The sequence below is a fragment of the Pteronotus mesoamericanus genome, unplaced genomic scaffold (genome assembly GCF_021234165.1).
Source record: "Pteronotus mesoamericanus isolate MK-2021 breed Mesoamerican mustached bat unplaced genomic scaffold, CSHL_Meso_final contig_25, whole genome shotgun sequence".
NCBI classification, from domain to species: Eukaryota; Metazoa; Chordata; class Mammalia; order Chiroptera; family Mormoopidae; genus Pteronotus; species Pteronotus mesoamericanus.
This window is the reverse complement of record NW_026555105.1, coordinates 27,831,092-27,847,026: the sequence shown is the minus strand read 5'-3', so window position 1 is coordinate 27,847,026 and position 15,935 is coordinate 27,831,092. Positions and strand designations below refer to the sequence as shown.

The 15,935-nt window shown below is 37.2% G+C and overlaps 1 protein-coding gene across 2 annotated transcripts in view; it reads right to left on the bottom strand.

Moving 5' to 3' along the window:
* The window catches only part of PLCB4 (phospholipase C beta 4), a 392,492-nt gene that overhangs the window by 355,783 nt on the left and 20,774 nt on the right, over nt 1-15,935 (bottom strand). The window contains exon 2 of one of the 2 annotated variants that reach the window (XM_054574035.1): nt 10,702-10,753. The exons of the other annotated variant lie outside the window; for it this stretch is intronic. The gene's annotated coding sequence lies outside the window, so the exon portion shown is untranslated. The remainder of the gene's footprint in view (nt 1-10,701; nt 10,754-15,935) is intronic. 2 annotated transcript variants of the gene reach the window in all.

Below are 15,935 nucleotides of genomic sequence, written 5' to 3'. Positions count from 1 at the left end.
TACAACTGTCAAAAAAGAAAAAAAAAAGACTGGGTAAAAATAGTCCTTCACTAGTTTGGGAAGAACTATATTCTATTTCTCACTTTCCCACAACATCACCAATTGTAGAGATTTATTTTTGTTTTTGTTTTATTTTCATCATTTTGGTTACTGAGCTATACCATTGTTGGTTTAATTTGCACTTTTGATTGGTAGTAGGTTTACACATTCTTTTACTGTTTGTAGACCCCATCGTCATCATTTGATGAGTTACCCGTTAACATTTTTCTCCATTATTCTATTAAGATGTTCATCTTGTTAATAAAATTGTAAGGGGTAATTGTAAAAGTTCTTTGTATTAGGAATATTAGCCCTTTGTTGATCATATGTAATGTAAATATTTCCCCAGAATATTGTCTTTTATACAAGTTTATACGGCATTCCATTCCACTAAAATAAAATCATAAAGATTTAAAATGTTTTGTATAGTTTTATTTTTTAATTCTTGTCCATGGTTCCCACTCAGAGATTTCCCACCACAAGATTGTAAAAATATCCACCCATATACTTTGCTCATACATTTAAAACTTACCTTGTTACACTGATAATTTTTATCCCCTAGAACTATTGTTGTATGAGTTGTTTGGTAGGGATTCTGCTTTATTTTTCCAAATGACTAGGCAGGTGTCCCAATACCTTTTACTGAATAATTCATCTTTTTTCCTTCCAATTTGAAATGCCAACCTTATCACATACTAAATTACCATATATACTTATCTAAAAATAGACTCTATATTTTATTCATTGATGTATTTTTGTACCAATACCACTGTTCAATCATTACAGACTTATTCTTAAATACTTGAGATGACAAGTACCTGAAATAAACATTTTTTAAAATTCTGGGAAAAGGCCCTAGCTGGTGTGACTCCGTGGATTGAGCACCAGCCTGCAAACCAAAGGGTCGCTTGTTTGATTCCCAGTGTAGGGCACATGCCTGGGTTGCAGGCCAGGTCCCCCTCAGGGGGCTCGCAAAATGCAACCACACACTGATGTTTCTCTCCCTCTCTTTCTTGCTCTCTTCCCCTCTCTAAAAAATAAATATATAAAATCTTCAAAAAAAAAAAAATTCGGGGAATGTTTTATAGGTTCATTCTTCCAGATGAACTTCAGAATCATTTTGGTAAATTCCCTAATTTTGATAGGAGTTGCATTGTGTTTGTAGTTCCACTGAGAAGAACTGATGTTTTTGTATTACTTTCCAAAAACAGAGTATCCATCTCCATTTAGTTGCAACTTGTGTTATGTCCTATGATTGAATTTTATAGCTTTCCTCACTGAGTTCCTACACACGTCTAGGTAAATTATTCTGAACTACTATATAGTTGTCCACTGTTATTGTAAATGGAATCTATTTTTAATAATATTTTTTAACATACATGTTTGTAGCTAAGCCATTAGTGTAGTTTTACTTACTTATTTTATAGCCAATCACAGTGCTTCTAGAAAGTCTTCAGGTGAGTGTAAACATACTCTGTTAAGTCCATACTCTCAATTCATTCATTTTTTTTCAAAAGAGCAAGCAGTTGTTACATGTAACTCTAAATATTAATGCAATTGAAGATCAATAGTATATAAAAATTTGGACCCCCCTCCAAGGAACATAAAATCTACTAGAGTATATAAAATACATACAAATGCATATATAGGGTCTGGAACAAATAGCACCCCTTTTTTTAATTACAAAATCTTTTATTATAAAATCGTAAGCATGTAATTCTGTTACATAGCAATATCGCATTCAAGCATACCATATGACATTTTAGGTGAAATGTTCAAATTAAAACTATAAATTATTACACTCATATTATTACTCTACCAACCATACTTAAGAGGCTTTACTTCTGCCAGGCCCTGTGTTATTGTATAACATAGAAACTGGGAGGTCTTTACAAGGGATAAAGTTAAAATTTACTAAAACAGAAAACAGAGGGCATATTACAAAGGGATGGAGAGTTTAAAGAAATCTTCATGAGAAGGTAGCATTTACTTGAGCACAAAATGTCAGAACATGAAAAGAACACAGGTATAAAATTCTATAGGAAGGGAGGGGAAAAAAATCAACATATGATCAAAGGCAAAAGGAGAAAAAGCCCCAAGTTTGTTCAGAGCACAGGGAATGCTAAAGAGTGATTAGAGTAAACTGATCAATGGATCACCCTGAAGCAAGACTAACTTTTTTCAAGTTTGGTAGAAACTGGGGGGCAGTGGGATGAATAGAGCTATGCTCGAGGAAGATCAATCTGGGGACAGGATGCAAGCATGGGGCAACATTAGGGTGAGAAGAACTGGGGCACAGAGAGTATGGTGGTTTTAAAACATGGGCCCAAATTTCTTTGACAGCCCTCCCACTGAGAAGGGGGATCACCTGTGTCCCGTATCTTGTTCCTGGACTTTGGGACTGCCTGACCGATATAATGAGAAGTGATAATGGGCCAGTTCCTAGATCCAAACCTTAAGAAACTGGCAACTTTCATATCCTATCTCTTGGGACAGTTACTTTTGTCACTCAGCCATCATGCTATGAGGAAGCCCAAGCAGCCTGTGTATAGCCCACCTGTGGCTAAACTGAGTTTCCTGGCCCTTAGGTCCCAGCTGACAGCTAGCACCAACTTGGCAGGCACGCGAGTGAATCATCTCAGAAGTGAACGCTGTGACACAGTCAAAATACCCTGGCTGATGCCACAAGGAACAAAGACAAGCCCTCTCTGCTGAACTGCAGATTCAAGATAGCTGTGATTTTAAGCACTTGGCTTTCGAGTGGCTTGCTGCATAGCAATAGTAACTAGGACAGAGACCAATTTAGAGACTCTCACAGTAGTTCAGATCAATAGGATCAAGAAACAACTTGAAAAGTAGCTGTGAGAATGGGAGAAAAGGGTTAGATGCCAGTGTTATTTTGAAGACCCAATCAATAAGAAGATTGCAGCCTAAAATTTAAATTAAAAACTAGCCCCTAGTTATCTCTGTGAATAAAAATTAGCTAGATAGAAATAGTTATTTACTAATATTTGGAACTGCACATTGTGGTAGATGAGAATATTTCAAACCCAGCAGTTACTTCCTCTCCCTAACCACCCCACACCTCCCACTGGAAGAGTACACTTTCCTGACCCCTTGACACCGAGCCTGGACATTTGACTTGCTTTATCAATGGTATGTGAGGTGAAACGATGGTGGATCAGCTTCAAGTAAAGGCCTTACGAGACACTGAAGATTTCTGATTGGTCTTTGCTATCGCAAAAGAACATATACCCCATGCAAACCTCAGGAGAGAAACACAGGTAGCAACCCTGAATCCACCCCACGGCTTGGAGCCAAGCCCAGTGGAGCACAGTCAAAGTAAATCAAACCCCAGCTAAACTACAGACACACAAGCGAGAAATGCCTATGGTAATAAGCAATATAAGTAATAAGTCATTGTAATAAATAAGTAATCACTTGTTGTATGGCACTGGCTCATTATACAGAAACCATTGTGTCTGACAAATATATTTACTAATATTTGGGAACTGCCCACCATCTCATCACAAATGTAAACAATCATAACCCCAATTATCAACACTTTGAATTGCCTCTCATCTAGAGAAATACAGTATAGATACATGCACTGGTACTTAAAATACTTCCATTTAATCAATTGGGTGATAGAGCTTTCTGCAGATGGAACCAAAAAAGAATGTTTTAATGCATTATGCAGTTTTTTGGTTTTGTTTTGTTTTTTTACTCCTCCTTGATTTCTTACTACAACCACATTCTCTGGACGGAGATTTTCTGACATAAGGTCGTACACGTGACAAAACTAAGAGACACTCTCAAGACAACATGCAGGGATTTAGTACTCAGCAGTTTTCAAAGCGAAGCGCCCAAGACCATTTCAGCGGGGGCAGGAGGTCAAAACTATTTTCCTAATGATACTAAGACAAAAGATTATTTACTTTTTTTTACTCTCCTTCTTTCAAAGTTGGAGCTTTTCAGAGACACCATCATGTTTGATCTCTCAACAGACTACAGAAGCAAATAAGAGAATCCAGACATCTTTTATTGAGTCAGAAATTAGAGAATTTCAAAAATATAAAATAGCACCACTCTTTTTACCAAACTTATCTTATTTTTTTAAATGTAGCAATTTTTTTATTTATAAAATGTTATTCATAGTAACAAGTAATGGGTTTATTATTGATATTTAAAAATTAATAAACATTTTTAAATGGTTTCATTTTTCTTTCTAATATGGCAAATTTTTATGATATAGGCTACATAAACAAAAGCTGTTCAGGACTCTGAATAATTTTTAAGAATATAAAGGAGTGTGTCTGGATTGCTGTGGCTCCGTTGATTAGAACATCGTCTCAAAGACCGAAAGGTTGCAGGTTCAATTCCCGGTGAGGGGTCAGGGCACATGCCTAGGAGGCAGGTTTGATCCCTGGTTAGGGCGCATACATGAAGGCAACCAATTGATGTTTCTCTCTCTCTCTCTCTCTCCCCCCCCCTCTCTCTCTCTCTCTCTCTCTCCCCCCTTCTCTCTCTCTGTGTCTCTCGTCCTCTCTCTCTAAAAGCAATTTTTTAAAAATGTCCTCAGGTGAGGATTATAAAGAAAAGAGTAAAAAGGAGCCTGAGACGAAAAAGTTTAAGATATACTCTAATACCCTATTTGCTGGATTAGAGTACACATCAATATGTTAATATAAAATAGTGCAATGGAAGAATAGACTTGAAGAAAAGTAGAAGCAATGGGGGAAAGTTGTGGGATTCCTACAAGAACAAGTCCTCAACTTTATCACCTTCATAATTTACATGAAAGCGACAGTCACATGGCTCCTTTGTGCAAATTTTTCCTTTGTCTATAATAATCTTGCTGAATAGAGCCTAGACATGGTAGAGAATATGGTAGGAGGATTAAATCATCTGTCACAAGCTACACAGTGCTGACACTAAAAATTGTCTTATATTTTATTCAAGTTGCTACATAACACTTACAAGATGCTCTGGCATTATTAAAGGGAAAAAATGATGGTGTACTAAGTCAACAGAAATGATATATTAACATAAATATTTGTGTTTATTAAGTATTTTCCCCCAAAGGACTCAAAACATTTCAAATATATTAACATATATGAAAACTCTCCTAATAATCTCACAAGTATACAGATGTTATTATCACATTTTAGAAGAGGAAAATGTAGTTAATACACAGTACTCTACATAACAGACAAACATTAAATCCCTGATAGCTCCAAGCAATCATTTACACTCAGGCCAAATGCAAACGGATGCCCGCTGGGACCACCACATTCAAAACTTCAGAAGGAGCATCACATACTTTCCTCCCTATTTTAATATAAGATGATTTCATAGCATCCTTTCCACCTCTACTGTCTGTCTAAACAGCTTACATGAAACTCTTAAACCTGGAAAATGTTTTTTAACAAAACCATCAAAGATGTACTATATATTTATGAAATGAAAAATTAATCACTGAATTTGGATGCTCAGAAACCACAATCTTCATGGTTAACAGGTCACTCAAAATGCTGAATCTACATTTTACAAAACTGGCAAATTGTCCTCCCAGTGAGACATCTAGTTCTCTTCTAATTCTTAGATTTATCTGCATGCAATATGAGGTAATATAGGGAAATATGTGTCCTAGCTTCTCCAATAGCTTCATCATAAGGATGTTTAACATGTGCTACTATTCAGTGAAGAGGAAGGTTCCAAATAATGAGCAACTAAGAAGAAATGATAACAACGTATATGGAGCTGAATGAGGGTGTTCAAGGGTAATGTCAGCTTCAGTAACAAATAGATTAAAACAATGCATAGAGGCTCAGTATAATAGAGGTTTATTTCTCCCTTTCATTCTCACATAAAAGATGTTCCTTCTTCTATTGTATAGAGCTATTTGTGGGAAAGACTACAAATATGACCATCAAAGATTTTCTATGCAGAAATGTGTATGTGTTCCTGGTTAGTGAAAGGCCCTTCTTCATGCAACGATTTAGACCCAAGTTTCTCCAACCCTGTCTCCCAATCACCCACTACATTTCATGGTCACCTACATCCAACAGGAACAAAAACGAGCATGGGGTTTAGAAGACTTGTCCCAGATTTCACACAGATGGTCACACAGCTGCTGTGTGCACCCAAGTAGGGAAGCAGCACACAGAAAGAACAGACAATATGCTTAAACATAAAACAATATGCCACAGTCTACTTGTCCTGGAAAACAAAACAGGCCGATCAGCCTGGCCAGTAAGATTCAGAAATGTGACTGTTCAGGAAATGGTGTTGGTTAGAATCTGAGGAGAAGAAATAGAACTATAAACACCAATCTCCATCAAAAAAATAAAAAAGTTGTTTCATTACCGAACCAAAGTGGGATGTTTGTAATTCTGATATATGTGTTCTTTTGTTAAAGGTTAATGAAAGGGCTTTCCATAAAGGAACATCAGGATGTCTTACTTCTGTTATGACTAATTTCATGAATCACTGATGTCTGGTTCTCCTGATGGTCTTTAATTATCCTGTTAGTATTACCCCACGTAGAGGAATACGTCAGTTGAAATAGATGAAACTAATCTGGGCCCCAACATACACAGAAAAGCTATTTTTCTAATATTTCTCTTTTCTTCTCAATAGTCAACTCTGTCACACCTACCACCGAAGTCACTGGCCTTGGTCACCACAGGTAGGTCTGCACAAAGCCACCAAAGCTGCTGCCTGCCCAGAGATGCAGAGAGTTCTAAGCCATCCCTCCAGAGGCACAATCCCAGGTTCTCAGAACTTAAATCCTGTGCTCCTGCTGGTTGCCGGGAGTCTGGGAAAACTCAAAAGTGGGCACTTGTTTCAGAAGTTAAAAGAAACAAGGCACTCTTACCCACCCAGCCTCACACCATGATGGATTTCCTCAAATTCAGGAAAAAGATTCAGATGCTGGGCCACCCAAAAGGTGACATGTGTCTACTATAGACACAAAATGTTAGCGCAGACTGGCACACAGACCCCTGCCCCTTGTCATGGGATGTGGGCAGCATGAGAAGGAGGAGAATTGGAAAAGCATCATGGGGAAAACAATCTTCTTTTCCACAAATGCACTAGGGATTTGTGTCCATAAAATCCCACAAGATCCCAGAAGGCAAAGCAGGCTTCATCTTCTCCATTCAATGTCAGGGCCTCAGGAACAGAGCTACTAAAAGGAGTACAGAAATGACCTGGAGGTGACAGCCATTCCCAGCACTGTCTGAAAGAACTTTTGTGATGATGGAAACCGTCTATGTGCTGCCTAGTATGTACCCTCTAGACACATGTGGCCACTAAGCAAATTGTAGAGAGTGCAAATGATGAACTTAAATTTTAATTAAGTCTTAATTTAAATTTGGATTTAAATAGCCACATGTGGCTACTGGCTATCATATTGCACAGTACAGGTCTAGCCTTTCCAATGGCCTTTAACAAATCCAGTGTGCAAGAAAGTGGGAATGTTTAAAGTCTTTTAGGAGGAAGTTCCTCCATTGTCCCCAGAAAGACAATATATTATTTATAATATATAATATATCTTATATAAATATAAATATACAAATGTATGTTTATATATATATATATATATATATATATATATATATATATATTTCCTTTAACTGTTTACAAACATTCTGGCTCTATTTTGGTTAGATATGGGTTCAACCCTAACCTGATTTAGACACCTTCACTATTTTCTAGAGCAAAAATTCTTAACCTTTCTGATTATGAAGACAGATTTTCAACATCAAATGAATTATTAACCACTTATAAGTCATGCTTTAATTCCTGTTAAGAAAATACATTAGCCTTAGCAAGTGTGACTCAGTTGTTTGATGCATTGTCCTGTACACCTAAAGGTTGTGGGTTCGATTCCTGGTTGGTGCACATGCCGGGGTTGTGGGTTTGGTCCCTAGTCAGTGTGCATGCAAGAGGCAACTGATAGATGTTTCTCTCTCACATCAATGTTTCTCTTCCTCTCTCCCTCCCTTCCCCTCTCTAAAATCAATAAGCACATCTTCAGGTGAGGATTTAAAAAAGTAAAAGAAAAAAAATTATAGCAAGAAGCCCCTCTTAATTCAGTAACGTTTTATATTCACGTACATTTCTTCATAGCGGCAGCAGCTATAGAAAGTTGTCAAATAGTCATATGCATTAAAAAGGAAAAATGGTATTTACTTAATACATGAGTCATCCTTGGTTTTACCATGGGCTCCAAGACCTCTTAGAATATCCCCCAGCTTCCTGGGCTCTGTGACTCCCGCAGGTTAGGAGCCCTCTTCTAAAGACCCTGCCCCTCTATGTTCATCAGATACATGACAATACATTGCAGAGACGTGAGCCACTACTCCCAAGAGGGGCTTTGGATTGGTGTTATGAGAAATAGAGAAAGAAGTTTTCCTAATGTTTGAAGTCAATTTTTTTCATTGAATATGAGGGGGGGACCCAAAAAAAAAAGAATTATCTTCTGGAGGTTGAGCCCCTGTAGTACAGGCTTCCCTCGCAAGGTGAGTGTTCTAGGAACCCAGCTGTAACAGTCTACCTGCTCACACTGTTGTGAGAGGCTGCACTTGGCTTCAGTGAATTTTGTTTTGAAGACTCTGTCAACACGTTTGTGCATTTCATGACGGGTGATCTACGCACACCTGCCCACCACTGTGCTTGAGCGTTCATCAGTTTTTGATGCAACATGGCATGAGCTCCGTGCCTCACCTCCCTATTCACCCAATCTCACCCTACGTGACTTTTTTGTTTGTTTGTTTCTCCAGATGAAAAAGTCCTCAAGGGGACACATTTTGCTGATGTGGAAGAGGTGAAACAAATAAACAAAAAAAACCCAGCAGAAGCACTAAAAGGCATCAAAATCGGTGAGTTCAAAAATTGCTTGAGCAGTGGAAAAAAAATCTTGAAAGGTATATTGCATCCAATGGAGAGTACTTGGAAGATGACTGAAGTTTAAGCATGCAAGAATAAATACACAATTTTTTATAAGTAAATTCTGGGTTTTTTGGGGTCCCCTCTTTTATCTTGATGGATAATAATATAAGCTGCAGTTAAGCCCAGTTACCATTCTAGCTTCAGAGAAGATCAAGGTCTAACAGTTTGGATTTCCTATAACTCAACATTTAATTATGTTCATCAAGTCTTTTCCTATCATCATTTTATCAAAAGTATCCTCACTCTCTGCCTGTGCTTAACAGATGTTGCTCTCTGTGTCATCTTTGAAGCCAAAACCTGAGGATATAATTCGAGGAAAAAACATAGCAAACATTTACTTAGCGACTTTGCAGACATTTTACTGTAAGTAATTTGCATACAACAGATTTTTGAAGTCCATTTCTGAAACAAATCAGCCGTCTGATGTCTCTATTTTCAAATGCACTCTTGTAGGATTTATATTCAAATGCCGATTTTACGCTGGTGTTTCAATTTATCTTAAGTAGGCCAAATATTTCACCTCTTCTTCAATTCAGAGATCCTAAAACATGTTTGTTCCTCACACTAGATTCCCAATGATCTAGTACATTTCATAATTCTCCTTTTGACCATCTAGAGGTAGGTGAGGTTTTGTAAGTAATATATGGGTAACTAACTTGGGAGCTGTGTCAGAACTGAGCTGTTCCTAGGCTGGGGATGGCCATGAGCTAGACAAGTTCCCTGAAAGCTGGAGACGAAGAGTCACTTTGGTGAAGCTGATAGAAGAGTAAGCAAAGACCTCATCACCACCCCATTATAAAACATGGAAGGAATGTTTCTACACCATATATTCTCTGCGCAGGAACAGTCTTAGCCCTAAAATCTTACAATCTGAGAGGAGACTAAAGGGAAACATTGGAGGCTAGTGGCACAAGGTCACATTTGACCACTGTGGTCTTAGAATGTCGTAAAATGTCTGAGGAGATCCTGTGGTCTGAGGTGATTAACCCATCAGACCCAGCACAGTCCCTGCATTCAGAGCTTTCCTGTCTCTGTAGGCCCTTCTCTGGACACGTTGCTGTCATCAGAATCGAAGTCCCCAAGCACATCTTTCAGTGTAAAAAATTATCAGATGAAAACAAAAGCAACTGCTGGGCGAGGAGCTCAGTCCATGAAATTTAGAAACATCTTGGAGAGTCTATATAGATTTAAAAAAGTGCCATAAACCTAAGAATACTCATAACTTTGTTATAGCTGATAAAGTATCAAGCATATCACAACTCACTTTCTGAAAAAATAAAAATAAAAAATAAAAGCCTTACAAAAAAATGGAAGGTGTAATAACTTTTACTGACCACAGACCACATTATACTTTCAAATTATCTGGGCTTCCTAGAATGATGTCAGCCAAAGAGAAGCTGAAATTAATCTATTTCAATAAAGAAAAAAAAGTAGCTACTGAGAGACATTCATTTTTACTATACATCACAGGCATTGACTGCTATAAACATGAACTACTCACTCAAAATCATCATTCTTTTAAAAAGCCAGGCAAATTCAACACTGAATTTAGAAAGTTGAACCTGAGATTTTAATTCGATCACCATGGCAGGCATTAGCAGCATAAAAATTGCTCTCCGATTAAATAGCCTGAGTTGTAATTTATTCAATATAACAAAAACTTTTAAAAGTCACAAATTAATTTTAAAAAGTACGTATACCTACCTTTTCAAAGATCACATTTCAGGATTCCGTATAATAGAGAACACGTCCTTGCCTGTGGGGGGAAAAAGAAGAAAGGCTATCCACTAATGATAGAAAGTAGCAAAGGTGAAATTTAATGACCTGCTTATTTTTTTTCCTGATGTTACGGTTTTGTTTACAATATTAAGCAATAGAAAACTTTCAAGTCAGACTTAAAATTTCTTTATTTCTGTCTAAATGAAATATTTTGAACATTTTTCATTCCAATTATATGATTTCTAAGGAGCAAATGGACAAAAGCAAATGGAAATGGATAAGAAGTAAAAGGGAATTTTTCAAAATTAGAATTAAAATATTTACTTCACATCTATCTCAATGACTATAGTCAAAATTCTGTTTAATTCCATGAAATAAATGTATAAATGAAGTAATAAATGTATAAAATTCCACTCCCATTTCTATTTTACTAGTGGAAAACTGAGGTGAAGAGGCTGTAATAGTCTGTGTAGATAACAGGAGATAATAGGGCTTTAAATGAAGTCTCCTGTTGATTTTTCTTTTATTGTCCAAGCTAATAAGCCATATACATAAGGGCTCTAGTTTTCTTAGCTAAGACTTTTAGATCAAGAAAAATACATTAAAAAAGTAAATCAAAATAGGATCCATCTGATTTTATTTTACATTTGTTATTTTCAATAAATCATTGACATAAAATCATGCTAATCACAAATAAATACTAAGTGTGATTTCCCTATTCAAAATAATGTGTTGGTATAGAGTAAATATTCTAATATTTTAACTTTACATACTCAAGCCCAAATAAGGAAGTAAACGATTTAGTTTTATATAAGTTAACCATCTACTACTATAAGTTGTTTCCATCCAATTGAATTAAAATGACCACTAGAATAATGTCCACAAGAATGTAATCTTGACTCTAACCCTGATTATGTTAGGTTTCATGTGTAAATTAATTTAACTTCACCTTGGCTGGTGTGGCTCAGTGGACTGAGTGCTGGCCTGCGAATGAAAGGGTCACAGGTTCAATTCCCAGTCAAGGCACATGCCTGGGTTGCCGGACAGGTCCCCAGTTGGGGCTGCGCGAGAGGCAACCACAGACTGATGTTTCTCTCCCTCTCTTCCTCCTTCCCTTCCCCTCTCTCTAAAATAAATAAATAAATAAATAAAATCTTTAAAAAAAAATTTAACTTCAAATGGAGATAATGATATGTAGATTCAGAAACAACCACCAGGATTTCTGACCAAAGAGCTCCAAGGGCCTGAAATGACTGCCAACGCATAAATTCAAGGCACACACAAGCACACACATTAAAGGGGACTCTGAGATTAGCTGGTGCTTGCTTCAGTTACCGCCTTCTTTTCAGACAATAAAAATCCTTTTCAAACATTAAGTAAGAAATTCTCTCAACACCTGACTGAAGGGAGTGTGAATCCTGCAACCACATGCACACCTGCCTGCATACAGCCAAGGATGAGCGCAACCCTTCCCGGCCAAAGTTAGCATCAGAACCTCTTTCTTTCAAAGCAACACCAATTCTGCCCATGGACTCTCCCCAAAGCAAGCCAGTATCTGGAGACTTGGTTTTTTTGGTTCTTTTGTTTCATTTTGGTTTGGTTTTTTGCCTGTTTTTCTTCACTTCAACTGTGAGTCATCATTGCTTTGGCTCTCACTGCCGATATAGTACAGTTAGGGTCAGTAATAGCTGCCCATTCTATTTTCTGAATCTATAATTGCAGGTAAATTCTGCTAACAAAAAAAAAAAGGCAAGAGGGATTGATGATTGATATAGAAACATGGGTCGACATTCACACACTGAGCCAAACCATAATCTATGGCAGAGTTACAACTGGGATAGAGCTCATAGATTCTCAGTTCATAACTGGGCCACCCGTAAGTAATACATCTTGGATATGCTTCCAAAAAATCCAGCTGGGGTTATTGATGAGGAAAGGTAACAGATGAAACAAAATGGCTATGATTTTTTTATAGTTTAATGATGATATATGAAGGTTTGATAATGGATACATGAAGGTTTAATGTGGATACACAAAGATTCGTTCTAATATTCACTATACTTATATGTTACATTTAAAATTTTCCAAAACATGAAAAGATGGTCACTAAGTACCACAGTAGGAAAAATGAACAGCCTACAGTTACAGTTTTATAAATGAAGTACTAATAGCCTTGAAGTTTTCTCTTGATATGTTACAAGCCAAATAAAAATTATATATTTAACTGCAGTAAAGCTTTTTTTTTAATTTCAAGTAACTCTGCTTTGAATTAAGTGATATCTAAATAAAAACACTGGTTATCTCATGCTTGTCAAAAATTGCTGACAGTTAAATATTTCTTTCATTAATGTAAGTAGGGAACTGGATGACCTATAGTTAATATCAATGTGCTCTGTTTTATGAACAAAAACTCTATAAACAAGAGGTCTGAGAGGGGACCGTTTAAAAAAGAAAAGATTCTTTATTAGTGCAAAGTTTGGGACCACAAATAAAAACTATCAGATCTACCACCCAGTTGGGCTACCTGAGTGATCTGCTACTGTGTGTAACAGCCAAAAGATGGGCACTTGATAGATTATACCATTAGCCCAGCTAGAAACTGAAAGACACTAGACGAGATCACATGAAGCTAGAACTCAGTTTTCACAACAGAGTAGGAAAGTCACACACCAAGTAAAGTCATCCTCACAGCCTCGGAATTTGACTGACTGATCCTACTAGATACCACTACTGGAAATCTAACCTTGGATGTAAATTAAAAAGCAGGATTTCTGTCATGGTTTGGGGAAAGACCCTGTAAATCTGTGCCAAGTCTGCTTCAAAGTGAACCAGGGACAAGAACAAACTTGAGTTTCCTCTGAATAGAATATGCACAAGACCCAGCACTGAATCCTAACATGTGATTTGATTTAAAAAAACAAATGTAGTTGATGGTTTTCTATTTTCTTTTTCCAGTTTTCCTGGCCTAAAACAATCTGTTTCCTTTCCAATAAAGAAACAATGACCAATTCTGAAAAAGATTTGTCTGACGTAATGGCTAAGCACATAAAAGCAGGGAAAGGGAGTATATGGGGAAACCAGAGCAACTTGCCCTTATGAGGTAGGCTTTCCAATTTATTGGTGAAGAGATAAGGGTCAGAGAAGGGAGTGTGTGGGTAATAATTATGAACAAGCTGCATGATGGAGGTCAGCTAAACAAAATTCACTTGCTTTCCACGTGAAAAATCACAGTTCCAGCAATTTACTTCATGAGCTAAAAGAAACTCCCATTAGCTTATATCCATACTCACCCATGAATTTTTATGTATGCAGCCATATTTTGATGTCTAGTTTTACTAAATTGGGAATAGTATATCATAAGGTATGATGCATTTAACAAATATTTATCAAATAAATAAGTGAATGAGGTGGCAACTACTACTCACCAAATCATGAAAGCTAAACCTAATGCCACTAAAAATGACAAAAATAAATTCCCTAGATATGGCTGTCATCACTATGTGTCTAACTAATATTCATAACCTTGATTTCCTTCTGGGTAGCAATATGCAAGGTTAAAATGGTTTGTCCCCCAGGCTCCCTTGTAGCTACCATGGCCATGTGGCACAGCTTTGAGCAATGAGATGCAAGAGAGATCACCAAGATAGTTTATTCTCATGCTATGAACACATCTCCTTTCACTTTCCCAGGAATAGCTGCTATGAGGTGCAGAACCATCTCATAACCATGAGGACAAAAGCCAGATAATAAAGAGGAAAAGGCAGAAATATCCTGGTTCTCTGGTCCCATCCCTAAGATGCTGCACCTGCCCAAAATGATTAAATTCCCAAACTTGCATTTCATGTTAGTTGTGACAAACTTGTGTGAGTTTAGGCTTCTGTTTTCTATAATTCACAGCCAAAAATAGTCTAACAAACAGCAGATATAATTTATCTTTTCCCCTGTGTTCTCAGAAGCTGTTCCTATTTCCACTAACTGTGATGCTCCACATAACTGTCCAATAACACAGTTACGTAATCATCACTGACCTCATCAACAGTTTCCACTTATCAAGAGGATGCCTCACACTAAAAGGCCAACTCACTTAAAGGAGAGCAGTCATCAGGAAAACCATGAGAAATAGTGGGCCAAACATCATTCTACTACATGCCCTCCTGTGGAACATTGCATTCTCCTGTTAGGGACACAAAAGAAAATGACACAAAACAGAGCAAGGCTATTCCACAGCGATTAAGAAATGGAGAATCTTCTAACTTAAGAGTCTTCAAAAATCTGTATGTCTCAACAAAGAAAAGAAAATATTTAGAGGTATGGCTAAATTAAGCATCAGAAATGAAATACCTCTCAGAAAACAAGAACCGGCTAATACCTCTCAGGGCTGTCCTGGCTCAGATGCCCCTACTCTGGGCTTCTACGGGGCCTCAACCACGCACATCTGCGGAACTTAAAATTCTACAGTATTTCTCTCCTACATGTTGATCTCTCTTGATAGAACACAAACTTCTAGAGCTGAGGAAAGCTGGTATGTAACAATTACTGACAAATGCTGAATGAATGAATGCATGAGCAAAACAACATACACATTACTTTTCCAAGAGACTTTATGAAAAGCATTCAATCCTCAAAAAAAAAAAATCTGTGAACATCCTTTCTAGAACATCATGTGATGTATGAATTGTTCTTCTGGCCCAACATAACATATTTAATTGTCAAATGTCTATAGAAAGAAAAGCCCTACACTTGCTAAGTGCCCATTATAAGCCAACTGATGTGTTAAGTGCTTTATATTCAGTATTTAATTAATCTTCACAGCCCCCAGTTAGTCACTAGAACCTCCCCTTTCAGATGAGGACAAATTCAGAGGGAGCTACGGAGCTCACCTAAGGTTTGCATACCTAGTAAAAGGCACACACAACATTCAAACCCAGGAATGTCAGCTCTCACTTTTCTGCTACACCATGCTGCTTCCTCACTTTGGTCTTTACTCAAATATGGTTTATAAATTGTACAGGGGCCTTATCTGAAATAGCATTCACGAGAACTTTCACTCTGTGGCCACAAGTGTCTGCAGAGTGAGGGTCCACTGTAACATAAAACACAATTACTGTTTGCCGACGTCAGAAACTAGATACTGTGCATGACAGATCTTCCCTAGCTCATCTTAACAGCTGTAAGATATCGCAAAGGTTCTACATAGTTACAACATGTAAAAAAAATAA